Raw genomic sequence first — 15242 nt, forward strand, 5'->3', positions numbered from 1 at the left:
AACTGCCAAATTTCTTCCTCTTTTCCCTTTATTGCATTTGTGATTTCTGTTGTACAGTTTCAGTCAACTCCAGTTGACTTCCAAAGAAACAGACATAAGTTGTGCCACACATATCCTGCAAGTAAATTATAGCAAAGTTTCAAGAATCCAAAAAAAATTGCCTAAGTAACTTTAAATCCATTTACGTGGCATTCTTGATATGTTCTCCCAAGTATTCTCACTCCTTTCAATAAAAAAAAACTCCAGTCTACTCCAAAGCAACACATAAAACGGAGTCAATGGGTAAAACCAGAGCCAGAGCTAATTTCTTTAAATCCACTCAACACCATCCATCAACTTTCAAGTAAAATTGACATCAACTGATCTAAACAATGTTTACAAATGTGTGGGATATGCCAAAAGTACTCAGCAACACCAGGAACGTATATGCATGTACGAATATGTATACCTGATTACTCTGTAGCCTGATACTTTTGTGGTGAAAATAGGATCATTCTCCTAAGAGGAAGTCTTTGCACATGTACACATAAAATTCCAAAACGCTTGTCCAGTTCACAGTAGTACTGAATCCAGTTTTGCTTTAGGTACACCTTGCCCCATGAAGTTACTCACAGCTTTCCCTGTAGTTAAACATGCTGTGCTTTGAGGACCAGAGCCTCACCTTGTTTTGTTAACCCTTTAAAACCAAATGAGAATTTCACATAGAGCATTATATGTAACTGGAGACACTTGAAATGGAAAAAAAATAATGAAAAGCAAAACCAAAAAAAACTCGCATAAGTATTTCTGATCATACCTTAGGATATATTGTCTGCTTCAGCATGCTCGCAGCTAAAAAAAAAAAAGTATTTTTCCATACATACACTACCTTGACATGTTTCTGAAGACCTGTAAAAATACATCTACTTGATTTACAAGTTAGTTTTTCAATTTCCAATGCAAAGAAAGGTTTAATACTGCAGCTATTTCATTTTAATGTATCTAAGATCATGAACAAGAACAGGTCTTCTTCAGAAAAAATGCAAACTTTGTAGGTACAAAGACCTTCAATTTACAGCATTGAAAGCATTAACAGCATTACTTGTTTAAAAAAAGAGTATGTATATATAAATATGTATATTTAGACATCTCCAAGGTTAAATTTTCCTCCCTCCTTCTCTATATGTTGCTCTATCTTTTTCTCTATTGTAAGGTTTAGAAGCTCTCGGGCCACTTAATTTATCCAAAGTTATTTGAAACATAACTTTGTTCTTTCCACTACAAGCATGAAGCTAGATCATATAATTTAAACTCTGAAGATGTTGGATCATTTAAGATTCTTCTTTTTGAAACGTAGCTGAAAAACAGAAAGCAAAATTGGCTTTCTGTATGTATATGAAACAAATTAATTGGAAGCCATAGTTCAGTACTTTAAGCAGTGACTGAAAATACATGATCATACACATGCATGATAGCAGTTTTTGCCAGGTGTGGAAGGTTTAAGCTGAATACTTATTTACAAAAATTAATTGTAGAAAGAAAAAACTCAGAAAAGTCACAGTTTTGTCCCATTTGTAGAAAACTTGCATGTGTAAGTCAGACCAGCCCTCAGGCAACTTTAAACTTCTGCAGCTGGCAATTACACAGCAAGTTACTCACTGACCTTGGCAATGCTCTACAGGTTAGACTACAGCATACGCGTTTTCTGTAATGCTATCTCAAATCTATTTGCCACAAGAAGTCTTCCTTCATAACACAGGGCTTCAAATTTCATTTCTAAAGCAGGGAAACTTGCTTGACAGCATTACCCACCCACCCCTATCTAACAGAGCCACACCGTAGCTGCAGTTGTTAAAAGGGTTTTTCAAACTTATCCCCCTCTTCTTTGGAGACTGAACTGCCCAGAGGAAAAGTAACCTTCTGCTGATAATCAAGACCCTACCACTTCTCTCCCTTGGCCCAGATAGAGAAACCAGTTCTAGACTGCAACCAGGATCCTGTACATACTGAAATCATACCATTTTACTTCATACACTCCTGTCCAGTCTAGTATTTTCCACCAGCATAGATATACTTCTACAAAGCCTTGCGTACTTGTCTTTCATGTCTTTCCTATTTCATATCTCCCACGATCTTCCTCATTTCTCTAATGTTAAATACCTCTGTCCTTCCCTAAATAACTCTAAATAAATAAGTGTTCTATATTAGGTTTTCAGAATAAAAAAAATGCTCTATATTAGGCTTTTCAGAATAAAAGTGAGGAAAATGACATTGATTCGTGCAAATCTCTACTTGCAGAGCACTCAAAGTTTAATTAGGTTAATATAACTTGCTTTGTCATGCCCGTTTATAAGCAGAGGACTTGAGAAAGCGTCTTGCTGCCATTTGTTTATGTGGTAGCAGACCTAACAGGGCCCAAACACTCATTTGAGCATCGTGCAATATTATAGCACAAATTTGTTGCAACCACTGCTGAAATATGGGATGTATTTCGGGCCAAACATGTGAGAAAGCTTCCCCCACAAAACCACCTTTACTCTTTTAAACTACAGAACCTTTGCAGGTCATACAAACATTGCGAATAATGTTCTTGCTCCAGGGAGTTGATGATAAAACTAGTTGTCCAGAAACCCAGGTAAATAGTACTTGGCTTCCATTTACATTTTTTTTTTTTTTTTAAATAAACTCACATTTGGTCATGTTTTCAATATTTACTTGTCTTATTTGATATTTTTACTTCTGATCCAACAGATCAACAGCTCTGCTGTAGCAATAAACACACCATTTTCATATTCATTACAGTCAGCACCCTTAAATCTTGATTAAATTGAAGAACAATTACATACATTGGAAATCATTAGACTACATTTTTTTTAAATGAACATATTCAGCATTGAAGGCTGCACTGGCATAAAATGACCGTTTTACTCCAATTTAATCTAACCCATGCAACTATTAGGAGGTCTCTCATAGTTTATAATTGGATGAATATTTCTATCTGAACCTACAAATAAGAAAACTTGAAGAGCATCATCTTCTCGTGCACTCTGGCCTCGGGTTTTGTGTATGTCATAGTTTAGGACAAAAAGCAGGGGAAGCAACAGTTAGCATAAACCCTAGTTACCATCACAGCAGGGAAGACTATAGCTATCCAGGACATTTCTGAATTCTTTGGGCATTACTATGCACAGAGGAATTAAATTGCAGAGCAAGTGATGTTTTATACAGGCATCTGTCATAGACAATACACAGCTTTCTCCATTTAGATGCATCTGAGTTTGTTGCATGTAATCTGTGCCAGTATTGAGGTTATTTTAATAAAATGAGAACAGTTGAAAGGTAGCTACAGCTTATTTTTTGTCTGGTGACCTTCTCAGGGAGCAGAGAGGTGGCTGACAAGAAGTTCAAAGGATGATAAAAAAATATTTCTGATGCAGAGGCTGAAATATCTAGTTCTAAGTGCTTATTAGCCCAGGCTCATTTAACTACCTTTAATAAGCTTTCACTCGACCCAAGAAACTCAGTAGTTGATGCAGCAGCTTTTTTTCTTTTTTTTTTTCCCTGTAATACCTTTTAGTCTGGAAGAATAATCTTTTGCACATTCATAGCACATTTATAACAACTTCAAGAAAGACTGATTTGCAACCTAATACTACCTACACAACAAACATATAATGCAGAATTAAAGATCAAAATACATGTCATGTGAAAGCACCTGTATAAGGTCAAACAACGGACAAGATCTGTCACACCACTAATATTCAATATAGGGTCTCATTGATGAGACTGAAATAAAAGCCTTTCTCATTTTAGATGGCATAAATTTATGATTAATGTCTAAAGCTTTAGGAGGAATTAGAGCAAAATAACATTACTGAAAGCTATTTTTAAGAGTGCCCTAGAGAATTAGGTTTCCTACTTTGGAAGTAAGAAAACACATTTCTCAAGCTTTCTTTGTACTTCTATCTACTCCTCATCTAAGGGTGATATTTTATAAGCACCTCCCTGCTGGATGAGAGCCTGAAGCAATACTTCTCCCACTTTCAGTCATACAATTTCTATGCCAGGTTAGAAGAAAAGTGGTTGCAAGAGAAGAGCTTTAGTAATCGATCAGTTAAATTTAACAGCTGGATAAAGTGGCAAAGACAGTACTTCAGCCATTCTTTCCAGAACTCCAAGGTTACACAGTCTGCACTTTGACAAGGATTAAAAAATCACCTGTCACATTTGAGATACCGTCAAGGAAATCACTTCTTTCTCTGTTCAGAATATTGTATTGTTCTGACATCAGGAAAGGTACCAACTGCTTTAGCATAATTATATCATTCGCTTGCAACTATACCCAGTACAGACTTGGTTTTTTTATGACTCATCAGAATTCATGTTTTTATACTGGAAGGTACAAACAAGATCATGGGACTGTGTGGTGACTGCACTTAGTAAACTTCCTAGAATGCTGTTTCCTCAGAAGAAAACTAATTCTTAAACCCAACTTTCTGCTGTGTTTAACCCTGGCAGGCAGCTCAACACCATGCAGCCGCTCCCTCACTCTCCCCAGGTGAGTGAGGTGGGGGAGAGAATCAGAAAGGTGGAAGTGTAACAACTTGTGGATTGAGATAAAGACAGCTTAGTCAGTCAAGCAAAAACGTGCAAGTGCAAAGCAAAACACAGAATTCCTTCGCTACTTCCCATTGGCAGGCTGTCCTGGGTCTGTCCCCTCCTGGCCGCTGGGGCACCCCAGGCCCCTCGCTGGCAGGGCAGCACCAGGAGCAGGAAAGGCCTTGGCACTGTGCAAGCGCTGCTCAGCGACTGAAATGGGGTGTTATCCGCACTACTCTCATCCTGAATCCAAAACACAGCACCACACCGAATACTAGGAAGAAAATTAACTATCCCAGCCAAACCATGGCACTTTCAATCCAGCGTTTCTTCTGAAAGACTTAAATAATTCTCAATAGTTCTCTGCTTACACACGATAGCATGAGAAGGGTCATTAAAAAACAGTGATTTTAATGTAATACTCTAAAAAGTACTATATTTCCAAAATGAACTCACTGTTGTGTGGCTGCAAGGGGGAAAATTGGCATGGAATACCAGTGCATGACAAGCAGCGTACTTGGCCATCACTGTCTTGGGAACACCGCTGGCAACATCCCTACCCACAGTGGCCTGGGGTGTGCAGAGACAGCAGGTGGAATTGAAGTCTCTCTTCAGTTTTGGCAGTGCTAATACAAGACTTAGTTAATATGCCAGAGAATTCTAATCTGATCATCGACCTCTGCTTTCCATTTATTTCTTTATCTCAAGTATCAAAATGGAAGAATTTGTTATAAATATAAAAAAAGCAACTTACATATCTTTCCTGAGTTGTGATGGTTGTCAGAGAATAGTACACAGAAATCTGGCAAGAACTGTATAGACAGACTGTAAGCCAAGGCTACAAAATGATTTGGCAAAGACAAATTCCCTGGAGGGTTTATAATAAAAACAATAATATGAAAACATTAAACAGAGAGGTGTGTGGAAAAAGCAATTACCCTAACAGAGTATTAGTTACTATGACGAGCTATTAAAAAGCAGAGTTACCTTAACTGCCAAAAATAATTGAGCAGATTGTCTTGCTGCCCATCATACCAAGAAATCTGTGAGAAATTTCATTAGGGCTTTGTGCTTTTTTTTTCCCCTCCAAGAACTAGCAAAATTAACAAGGTCAGCCTGAGTACAGCTAGGATTGCCCCTCATCCAGTATTTTAGTGCAATTCTTAATACCTTTTTTTTTTTAAAAAAAAATCTGACTCTTCCAGCATTTCTTCCCAAAGGGCCTTTTTACAGTTTGTCAGATTGTTCAGTGCCCTCTGTTTCACCCCGCAGCAATCAGCATTCCTCCTGCTGGCACCATCAGAGAGGGCCAAGTTTCCCCCTCCCTAAAGCTGGTAAGGCTCTCTATACATCATTAGCATTATACTGATGTAACTGAAAGGAAACCGGGGCCTGAGATACCAAGAGCAATTTCAGAATGTTCCATTATGGAAAATAGGAGGCTGAGGTTGATTCCTATTTCAACTTTCTCTGAGTACTCTGACTCCCTGGGTAGGAAGGCATGCTGTAACGTGGAAACGCATAATTCTGCGGGGAGTCCCTTAAGCGAACAGCTGTTGGGAAAAACTCTTGAGGGAAAAAAAACAAGTTTCATAAAGGCCTTTTAGTTTTTGTTCACTAAAAGCCTATTTTTCCCTCAGTTTGGAAGATTTCATTTAAAGTTAAGGACCACTAATACCCGCTGCTACCCCTCAGACTACTGCCTGAGCAGTTTGTGGTGCACTAGAGCTCTTTGAGCTGTCTTGGGGGCTGAGGCTGCACACATTGGTGCAGACTTGTTAGCATTTTTCTCTGGCTTCTGCATGTGGGCTTTTTGTTCGTATGTTTGTTGTTTTATATAGATCTATGTCTTGCAGGGACAAAAGATCTCTTACAGTGAAGGAACAAAGGTAACCAAAGTCAGAAAGAAGTCAGCACATAGATCTCTGTTGGCCATGCAGATAACAGTAATAAAATAGTTTAGCGAACTATTCAAAAATAGTGCGTTTGCTATTTGTGGGTAAGGTGCCTTTTAAACAGGTTCTCTAAACACTGCTAAAGGCTTACTCCAAGTCAGAATATAATCTCAAATAAGTTACAGCTACTATAAAATAAAGTAATACAACACCTTATGGAGCTTCTTAAATGATATGGACAGAACTTTTATTCCAGAACCTGGAATGGAATGACAGCAGTGAAGATGAGGCATACTTGCCAATGGCAGAGTTATCTAAGACAACTTACCTATGATCAAAGACCAAATTCTGTTCTGTTTTCACAGATAAGAACACACCTGCGATAAGTGTGAAACATCAGCAGCAGTGTAACAAGTTTCTTGGAATCTCACAAATCTTTTATTTGTGCAAGGTAGATTTTAGAGCTTGATGAAAAACATCAGGAAAAAATTTCTTCTGCAGTGCAATGTCATTTCATTGTGAATCCACTTATATGCATTCTCAGAAGATAAAACATGACCGTCATTTTCTAGGTGAGAAAGTTGGTCCTTGTATACATCACTGTGTACAGCTTATCCTGTCAGTACTGTATTTTTGTGGCTTTTTGGAGACCATTTTAAAAATTCGGCAAAAAATCAGTCTACCCTTATATGAATACCATTTAATATAATGAAACCTAAAAAAATTAAAAATGAATGGATTTGAGATGTAGATATTGTGAAGTCACTAATGTTCTAGAAAAGTCACTGCCTAAGTAATAATTGTTATTATGGGACAACACAAATTGCTCACACAGGTGAGCTTTTTCTAATCCATTTGGGCACAAACATGCATCGTTAGCGACTAGTTCATTAGCCTTAGCACATCAGCCTTCTGACTATTCGGGTCTACTTAATTACTGCCTTAGACAAGCCTGTGTTAGGCACACTTCACCAGAAAGGGTTATGTTATCTGTCCTAAAAACAACAGCAATCTACTCAAACAACATAGGCAGTACTAGGGTTAATTAACAATTTTAAGCAAAAGAAAGGAATATTTGGGTAATTTATAAAAATTACATCACATGTAATAACTTACTTTCTCGAGCCTTTAGAGAATATTGGGGAAGGGTGGGTGTGTCAGCACTAACTGACGTGGGTTTGTTTTGATGTCCAGCGATGCTAACTGCCATGATTAGAAGTGACTAGATGTGGGGTAAACAGCATTCAGATGTAACCATTCTCTGCTATAAATACTAGACAAAACATTTCTAGAAAACTGTTTTAACATCAAGCCAAATGACTACCATCCTGCCATTAGTTAGTTTCATTTCTGAAATCAGACACATGGAAACATCACCATGGGTCCTGCCTTCCTGCCTTTCTTTAATTTTTAAGAACAGTGTTTACTGTAAGCATTCTGCTGCAATTAAAAATAAGGGACTTTTTACTTCAGATGTAGAGATAGAAGCAGATAAAACAGCATATTATGTTGTTCACATAAGACAACTGAAATAAACCCACTGAAATCATTGAATAATTCTTTCCAACATTATCTGTGAAACTACAGGAGCATTAGTCTTCCATTTCTTCTCCCAGATAAAGCTATTGGAGCAATACATCATTTTTTAATGAGATTTTATATCATTCTGTTATTCAGTTTATCTTCATTGTATTACCAGCTGTTTTGTTTCCTGTTATAACTGTATGTGTGAATATATAGAGATAATTATTTTTTTTATATTTATATTACCAGTCAATTGTCAATAAATAAGTATAAAATTAGCATGTAGCATGGACTTCTGTGGAAATGGCTTACAAAGCACAGGTGCTATCCTGGAAGAGAAAGATCTAAATTAAATTCAAATCTACACCGGAATTACAAAATTTATCCAAAATAGATATGTATGTAATTCAGGACATGGGTAAGCCTCGTAGTCTATTCCCTATGATTATCAGACTGCAGAGGGAAGGATATCTGTGAGGGTGGCTCTCAAAGAACCCAGCACGTAAAATATTTTTTGATAGGAACCCATTAGAGATCATGGTTTGGAGCAAAATCTAGGAGAACATTTCCAATTTGTTCTTTAAAATGCTAGAGCTTACGAATTGGAGAATTGTGACTGAACAAGTTTTCTACTATTTTAGTTTAAAAAGCGCTTCACCTTGCCATCATTTCCTGAACTGTGCATGGCAAGCTTTGCCTGGAAAACCAGAGCAGAAGGTACACTGCAAATATGACAAAAAGAATCCAAGTGGAAGTAGCACTGCTAGAAATGCTTGTTAACCACTTTTCTTCCTGGAACGCCTAAATGAAGTTCAAGCAACATTTCTTTCAACTGCCATTCAAGTTGAGATAGCTGAGCAAAGCACGGAATTACAACAGGAACGCACAAGGAGAAAAGCAGCAGACAGCATGCTTTTTGATACAGCAGGTATTGAGGCTACAGTACAGCTAACAGCACTGCAGTGGTTGTTCCACCAGCACAAACGCTAAAGCTCCATTCCACGGATTTTTATTTTAGACAGTTCACAGACATGTTTCCATATACCTTCACAGGAGACTTACTTCTGATCCGAGACTTACTTCTGATCTGTTCCAAGACATACAAATATAACAGTCAGGGCTCCGAGAAATTATAATTTTGGATGTATTTAGTTATGACAGGAAAACCCAATGCTTCAACAGTCCTATTCTTCCTCCTCTCTCTAATATTTTCACTCCCATTCCTTTCTGTACTCCCACATGTGATAATTTTGGAAGGTGCAGCAAAAAAGGCAGAATTATTTGGCCTTCTTCCTTCCATAATAAAAATCTGATAAGGTCAATAGCATAAAGAACTGTCCTTAACAAGGAAGAACAAACAAGAAATAGGATAGGGAAAAAAACAAACACAAAAGCATTCAATAGCACTTCACATTTAAAAGCAACGGAAAACATACCACCCCTACTACATGCGCACTGATGTACGATTATGTATCAGATAAAAATCTCTCATACAAGTATTTTTCTGCTACCCCTTTCTTGATTTAAATATTTTATTCAGTTTTCAAGCATATTTTCAGTTTGTTTTTCTAACCATGTATTTCTTTTAATATTATGCTTTTTTTTTTTTTGCCAAGAAGTTGAATTTATTTGACAAGGTATTTTAGTTCTTATTTTCCCTTATTTCATATCCCTGTTGCAAAACCATTTCCCTTCTGAAACTACAAAAGAACATTATGGAAGATCATTTTCCTCAGTAGAAGATAGTTGAAGCAAATTGTGCTTCAAAAGCTTGGTTCTGACTTCATCTTCCTGACATGGCTAACTGTCTTCCTCCCCCTTTTGTAAGCACACCATTTAGCTCGAGGAACTTCTCCCAACAGACAAGTCAAATCCAACAGGTTTTTGGTTATGTCAGTAGGGCTCACGTTTCTCATCCCAATCCAACAGCTCAAACATTTGGGCCAAGAAACCATATTTTTTAATCAGTTGGCCTACATGAGCCCTAGTGCCTTTGATTACCAGCACTTAGTTAAGGTTTCTGGTTAGCATGTTAGAGCTGTTATGGTTCTATGACTTCACACCAAGTCCCCAACAGATGACTGCCTACAGAGCAATAGGAACTCTGTATCACAGTAAGCCAGCCACACTGTCATTTGCATCAAGAGCTTTGCATCAAGGGTTGAGCTGCAGCCACTACCCTTAAACCTCAGCGGAAACTGGTGATTTGCATACAAGGACCAAAAACCTTTACAGTATACCCAAATATCTCAATTCCATTTTAACTCTGCCGACAGTTCCTGAGGTAGCAGCCCACTCATTTGGTGCAGGCTTTGTTATATACATGGAAAGCTAACAAACACTCAGGTATGGAAACAAGTTCTCAGCAAGTCAAAATTAACTTCATTTGAAGTAATTTTTAATAGAAATTTAGACTAAAGTGTTCAAGTCCAAGTTGTCCTGAAGAGACAATCTCTGAATTCAGTAATATTTTAAAAAATTCTTCCTCTATCTGGAAAAATGCCAGCGTTCAAACAAGGCAACCAGCCCAGGACAAGAGAGACATTTTAGGACATGAGTTATTCTCATTCTGAGCAGCAGCTGGTTTTGTATAACCTCTTCTGTAGAAGGAGAACCCTATCTTTTTCCACTAAATATTAGGAAAAAAAGGAACAGAACACTTACTGCTGAATTAGGAAAAAAATTAGCCAATACACTTGTCTCACCTACAAATGTTTTTTGAAGATCTAAGGTCAATTGCTGCCTCTTTAATTGAAAAGGATTACTAACCCTGATTTAGGCAATTCAGTACCATTTTCCTCTGTGAAAATTATTCTAATGTCATTCTTTCTTCTCTGTTCCTTACCAGCTGAATGATAAATAGGCTTAATAGTCCTTGAAGATCACAAACAGGTGGCATAATGATGGACTTTGCATTAGCACAATGTGGTTTTGGAATTTCAAGAGGAAGCTACATAGAGCTATTATGGACTATTTCAATAAATCACATAGCATTTTATTTAATTAAGTCCCTTTTAATAGGGAGATTAAAGATATGAATGTAAGTGTCATTAGTATGAAAAGATTTCACATACTATACAATGTTTTTTTTTATTGTTCTTTCTATCCCATCTAAATAAAAATAAGTTCTTAATCTGACAAAAATAGGACTTGATCCTCTGTTTCACAACAAACTTCTATGACTGGTAAGTAGTATTATACACTACTGGGCCCACTGTAGTATACAGAAGCTAGAGTTCACCAAAACACATAAGCTGTTTTAACAAATCCTCTTGGACAGCATGAGAGAGTAATCTTATTTCAGTACAGCACAGCCATTCCAGTCCTTTTCAACCCAAGTTCAGGACCTCTTGTGAACTCTTCTTCACAGATGGGAAGACTTCCAGCAAGGAAAGCAGTCTTTTGATCTCCTTCTGCAAAGGAAAAGGAAGAGATACTCTTCCTAACAGGGGACTTAAAACCAAATCAGTCACTATTGTAAACATACCACAGCAGATTTTCTGTATTGCTTGAGGTCGGTTTCTCTATCTACCCTTTGGAGACAGAGTGCATGGAGGTGACAGGTTTGCAGTGCTAATGGATTCTACACAGACTACCGGATATTAGACTCCCTTGATGGTTTAATCCATTTTTCAGTTTTAACATTTGCTAATGAAATATATGATCTTTTTGAGAATGAATTGCTGACATTCCTATACAGTGGCACTTCAGAAAACAGAAGTCCATATCCTGCAAGTTGCAGGAATTGCTATCTTTACCATTCCCGATGGAAGGACAGATGTGCTAGCTGGGTCTCAAACACCACAAACCCCTTTTGATTTGATGGTCTAAAAACCACCAGAAGTGCCTATCCAGAGGTGTACATGAGAAAAGATTTTCAAGTGTCTACAGGATCCTACAGCTCTTGCTCTTCCTGCCCCATGGTATCGTATAGAGAACAGCTTAAGTTTTAAATGTAACTTGCTCATTCCCACAAAACTCAGCAGCTAGCAGCCAGTTGCAGAGCAATGCAGAGTGCAGGACCTGGCAGATGAGGCCGGCAGAGCACTGGAGAACTGCCGTGAGGTGGGGCCATGCACAGCCACTGCTGGGCGCAATTCTCAGCCTGACACTGCCCGCAGTTCCACAGGAATGCTTCACCAATTGTATGGACCCGTAGACAATGATTTATTTATAATCATCCGTCACTGCTCTCATATACAATCTCTATCCAGGCATAACTACTGATTACATAGCTCTTGATATACACAGCTATAACAAGGGATTTTAGAATTGCTTAGTTTATACAGATACTTCAAGACAAAAAAGAAAGAAAAAAAAGGAAAATCAAGGCTGGCAGGGTCTCCCATTTACCCAGAACTAGCAATTAATCAATATATCTTTTCACCTAAGTCTGGCATTTTAAGGTCTGATGTCTTTCACTGTCCTTGTTTTTAACTCCTCTGGTGACAGGGGCAGCAGTAGGTTCTGTTTCCCCATGTGCAATAAGGTCAGAAAATCTTCTAACAAGGCTAGCAAGATGGAGCAAGTGATCCCAAAGTCAGTGGAGGCCAACAAAAGCACAGATGTTGCCGTGCTGTCTGAACTACACAGCTATTTCACAGGAGGGCTTGAAAAGACGAAGGGGAACTCTGAGATAAGATCAGAGTTCATTTTAAATGGTACAAAATAATGCAGTCTGCCTGATACTGTAGAAAGTTAGTGTGGCTCATTCTAGACATCTCCAAGCAGTCTGTATTTAAAGTACTCCAAATTTCAATGACCACAATGGCAAATTAAAGATAGATTTTACAAAATTTAAGTAGAGGCCAAACAAATGAAAAGTTCTTAACTGCAGGTGACATGGCTCCTGTTTCACCTGTTCCTAACGTATATATTCCAAGTCCACAGTAGGCTTTGTTCTCTTAATACGTGGTCTTTGGTGTCAGCTGTAGGCTTTGGGCTCCTATTAGAAACCTGAGGTTGGGATACAGAAACCATAAATGATATTTTTTTTCCTTGTCCCGCTAGTAGGGCACTATTCTGAGTTAACTATTATGTTGACTTTACTATTTACTTCTGCTCAGTACTGTATTTGCTCTTTATAGCATCCTAGTTTCTGGATTATGTTGATCATAGGAGGGCCTTGTTATGATTCTCATTCTCAGAAAAAAATCCATAGCCTGATTCTGCCCTCTTTTACTGAAGTTTATGACTTCTAGCACATCATGTTAAGAGTGGTGTAAATTCCATATAAATACACAACAGTTGGAGTGAGAATATGCACATGCACATACACATTTCAGATTGCTAGCTTCAGCAGAGGAACACCTTCACAATTACTCGAGTCAAACAGTAGGCAGCCTGTTATATATTAGAAAGGAGTTGCAAGTTAAATGGCCTAATGAGTCTATGATAGCTAGATACACATGTCGCTGACATGTATTAGCTCTAATGTGGCAAACAGCTTCCCTCCTAAGTGCAGCAGCAACACTTAAAATGAAAATGCAATTCATTTACCAAATCAGAACAAAAACTTTCTTAAAGAGCTGCCAATAAAATCCAGCTTCAGTCATCACTTGAAGCCAAACAGTCCACAATTATGATCCCACACAAAGCAACTGAAAAGGTGAGGTGAATCTTAACTGTGTACAATTGACGAAAGTTTCTCCTCTAGAGGCCAACGAACAAAGAGGCTGCGTTAGCATCGTTCAATCTGCTCATTTTTGCTCTTGTGACAGAGTGGGAATAACATCCCTGCTAGGGACATCATAAGTTTTTTTTTTTTTTTTTTTCAAAGTGTGGATTGCAATATCATGAAAGCTAAAAACACTTTCTTTTTTCTGTTCCTGTGCTGAACCTTAAAAGTACTACAGTGAAAAACTCTTAATAAGTCTCAATTCTTCAATCTTGTTTCTGTTGAATTCTCCCTTAAACATTACATATGTACAACCTACACTAACCAAGGCACCAATTTTGAGAAAAAATGCTCTAGTTTTGATTCATAAAGATGCTCAGTCATGACGTTACTCAGTTACCCCCAAACTAGTTGTAATTATCTACAAGGTGAGCAAGCACAGGTACTGGGTCAGTATTTGAATCCCTCACTTTTTTTTTTAATTATTAAGTGTAAATGCATTTTTTTTCTTCTTATAATACTTAGAAGCTCTCAAAAAGAATCTCTTTACTGCAGAACGGTTCTTCTACTTACTGTACATTATCCTACTTACATTTAAGGTGACCTATGGGAAAACAGACCTTGCATATACTTATTGGGGCCTACAGAATGAAAAAAAGAATTAAGATGCCTTCTTTTGGATCTCTTTTTTCCACTTCCTCATTGGCCACAAAATGACTGTTCTTAATGCAAAGTAAACATATGGACAAAACTACTTAGAGCTAACACTATACCCATATACAAATAGGGGAATACAATTCTAGAATTCTGCACAAACTGTAAGAAAATATTATTTTCCATAGTTATATGTATCCTTACATAACATTGCACCAGAACCTTATAATCCTTCTCAAATTATTTTTAGAACTTAGCATTCACAAAGATAGCTAAGAAAACTGGAGCTAAGAATATAATGATGCACAGATGGATCCCTTAATCTCCTGAATTTTACTGCCTAACTACATGCTTCAAAAAGCATCAGTTTGTTCTAGTCAAGAGAAGAAACATTTTGGGGGATGCTAATTTTTCACTTAACAGGAGGAAAGATGATTCTCACGCAAGCTGTGATTGCTGCAAGAAATATTACTTGATTCTGTCACTCAAGGTTAGTACATTTGGGCAGAACATTTGTTACTAAAGATAATGTAATTTAAATCTGATCTTCCTGGATTAAGACAGGAATTAAAACATTAAATCTCCAGAAAAAGGTCATTATCAAGTTTTTTAAAATTAGGTATAGATTTTTTCAACACTTATGTGGCTACATGAAGGCATTTGTAAAACATTCAAGATTTAATTTCTGTTTTTAATAGATGTGTTTTACTTATACACCAAAGCATTAAAGGCAATTAAAGAGTTAAAAAGAGCTTAATAATGATCAATTAAAATGCTGGAGTTCCAATGCTGAAGCCCTTTAAAAATATTTTTTTCTTAACCTTCTATTCCTAAGCAATTACCCAATATAGTCTGAACAAGGGTACTTGTAAGTGATGTTCCAGGTAGCTGAAATTACATTCAAACTATTCCTCTGAAAATCCTACCTGATCATAGTGCTACAGTGAGGACCTTCTAGAGCACTTCTTTATAAA

This window comes from Anser cygnoides, chromosome 11 (genome assembly GCF_040182565.1).
Source record: "Anser cygnoides isolate HZ-2024a breed goose chromosome 11, Taihu_goose_T2T_genome, whole genome shotgun sequence".
Lineage (NCBI taxonomy): Eukaryota > Metazoa > Chordata > Aves > Anseriformes > Anatidae > Anser > Anser cygnoides.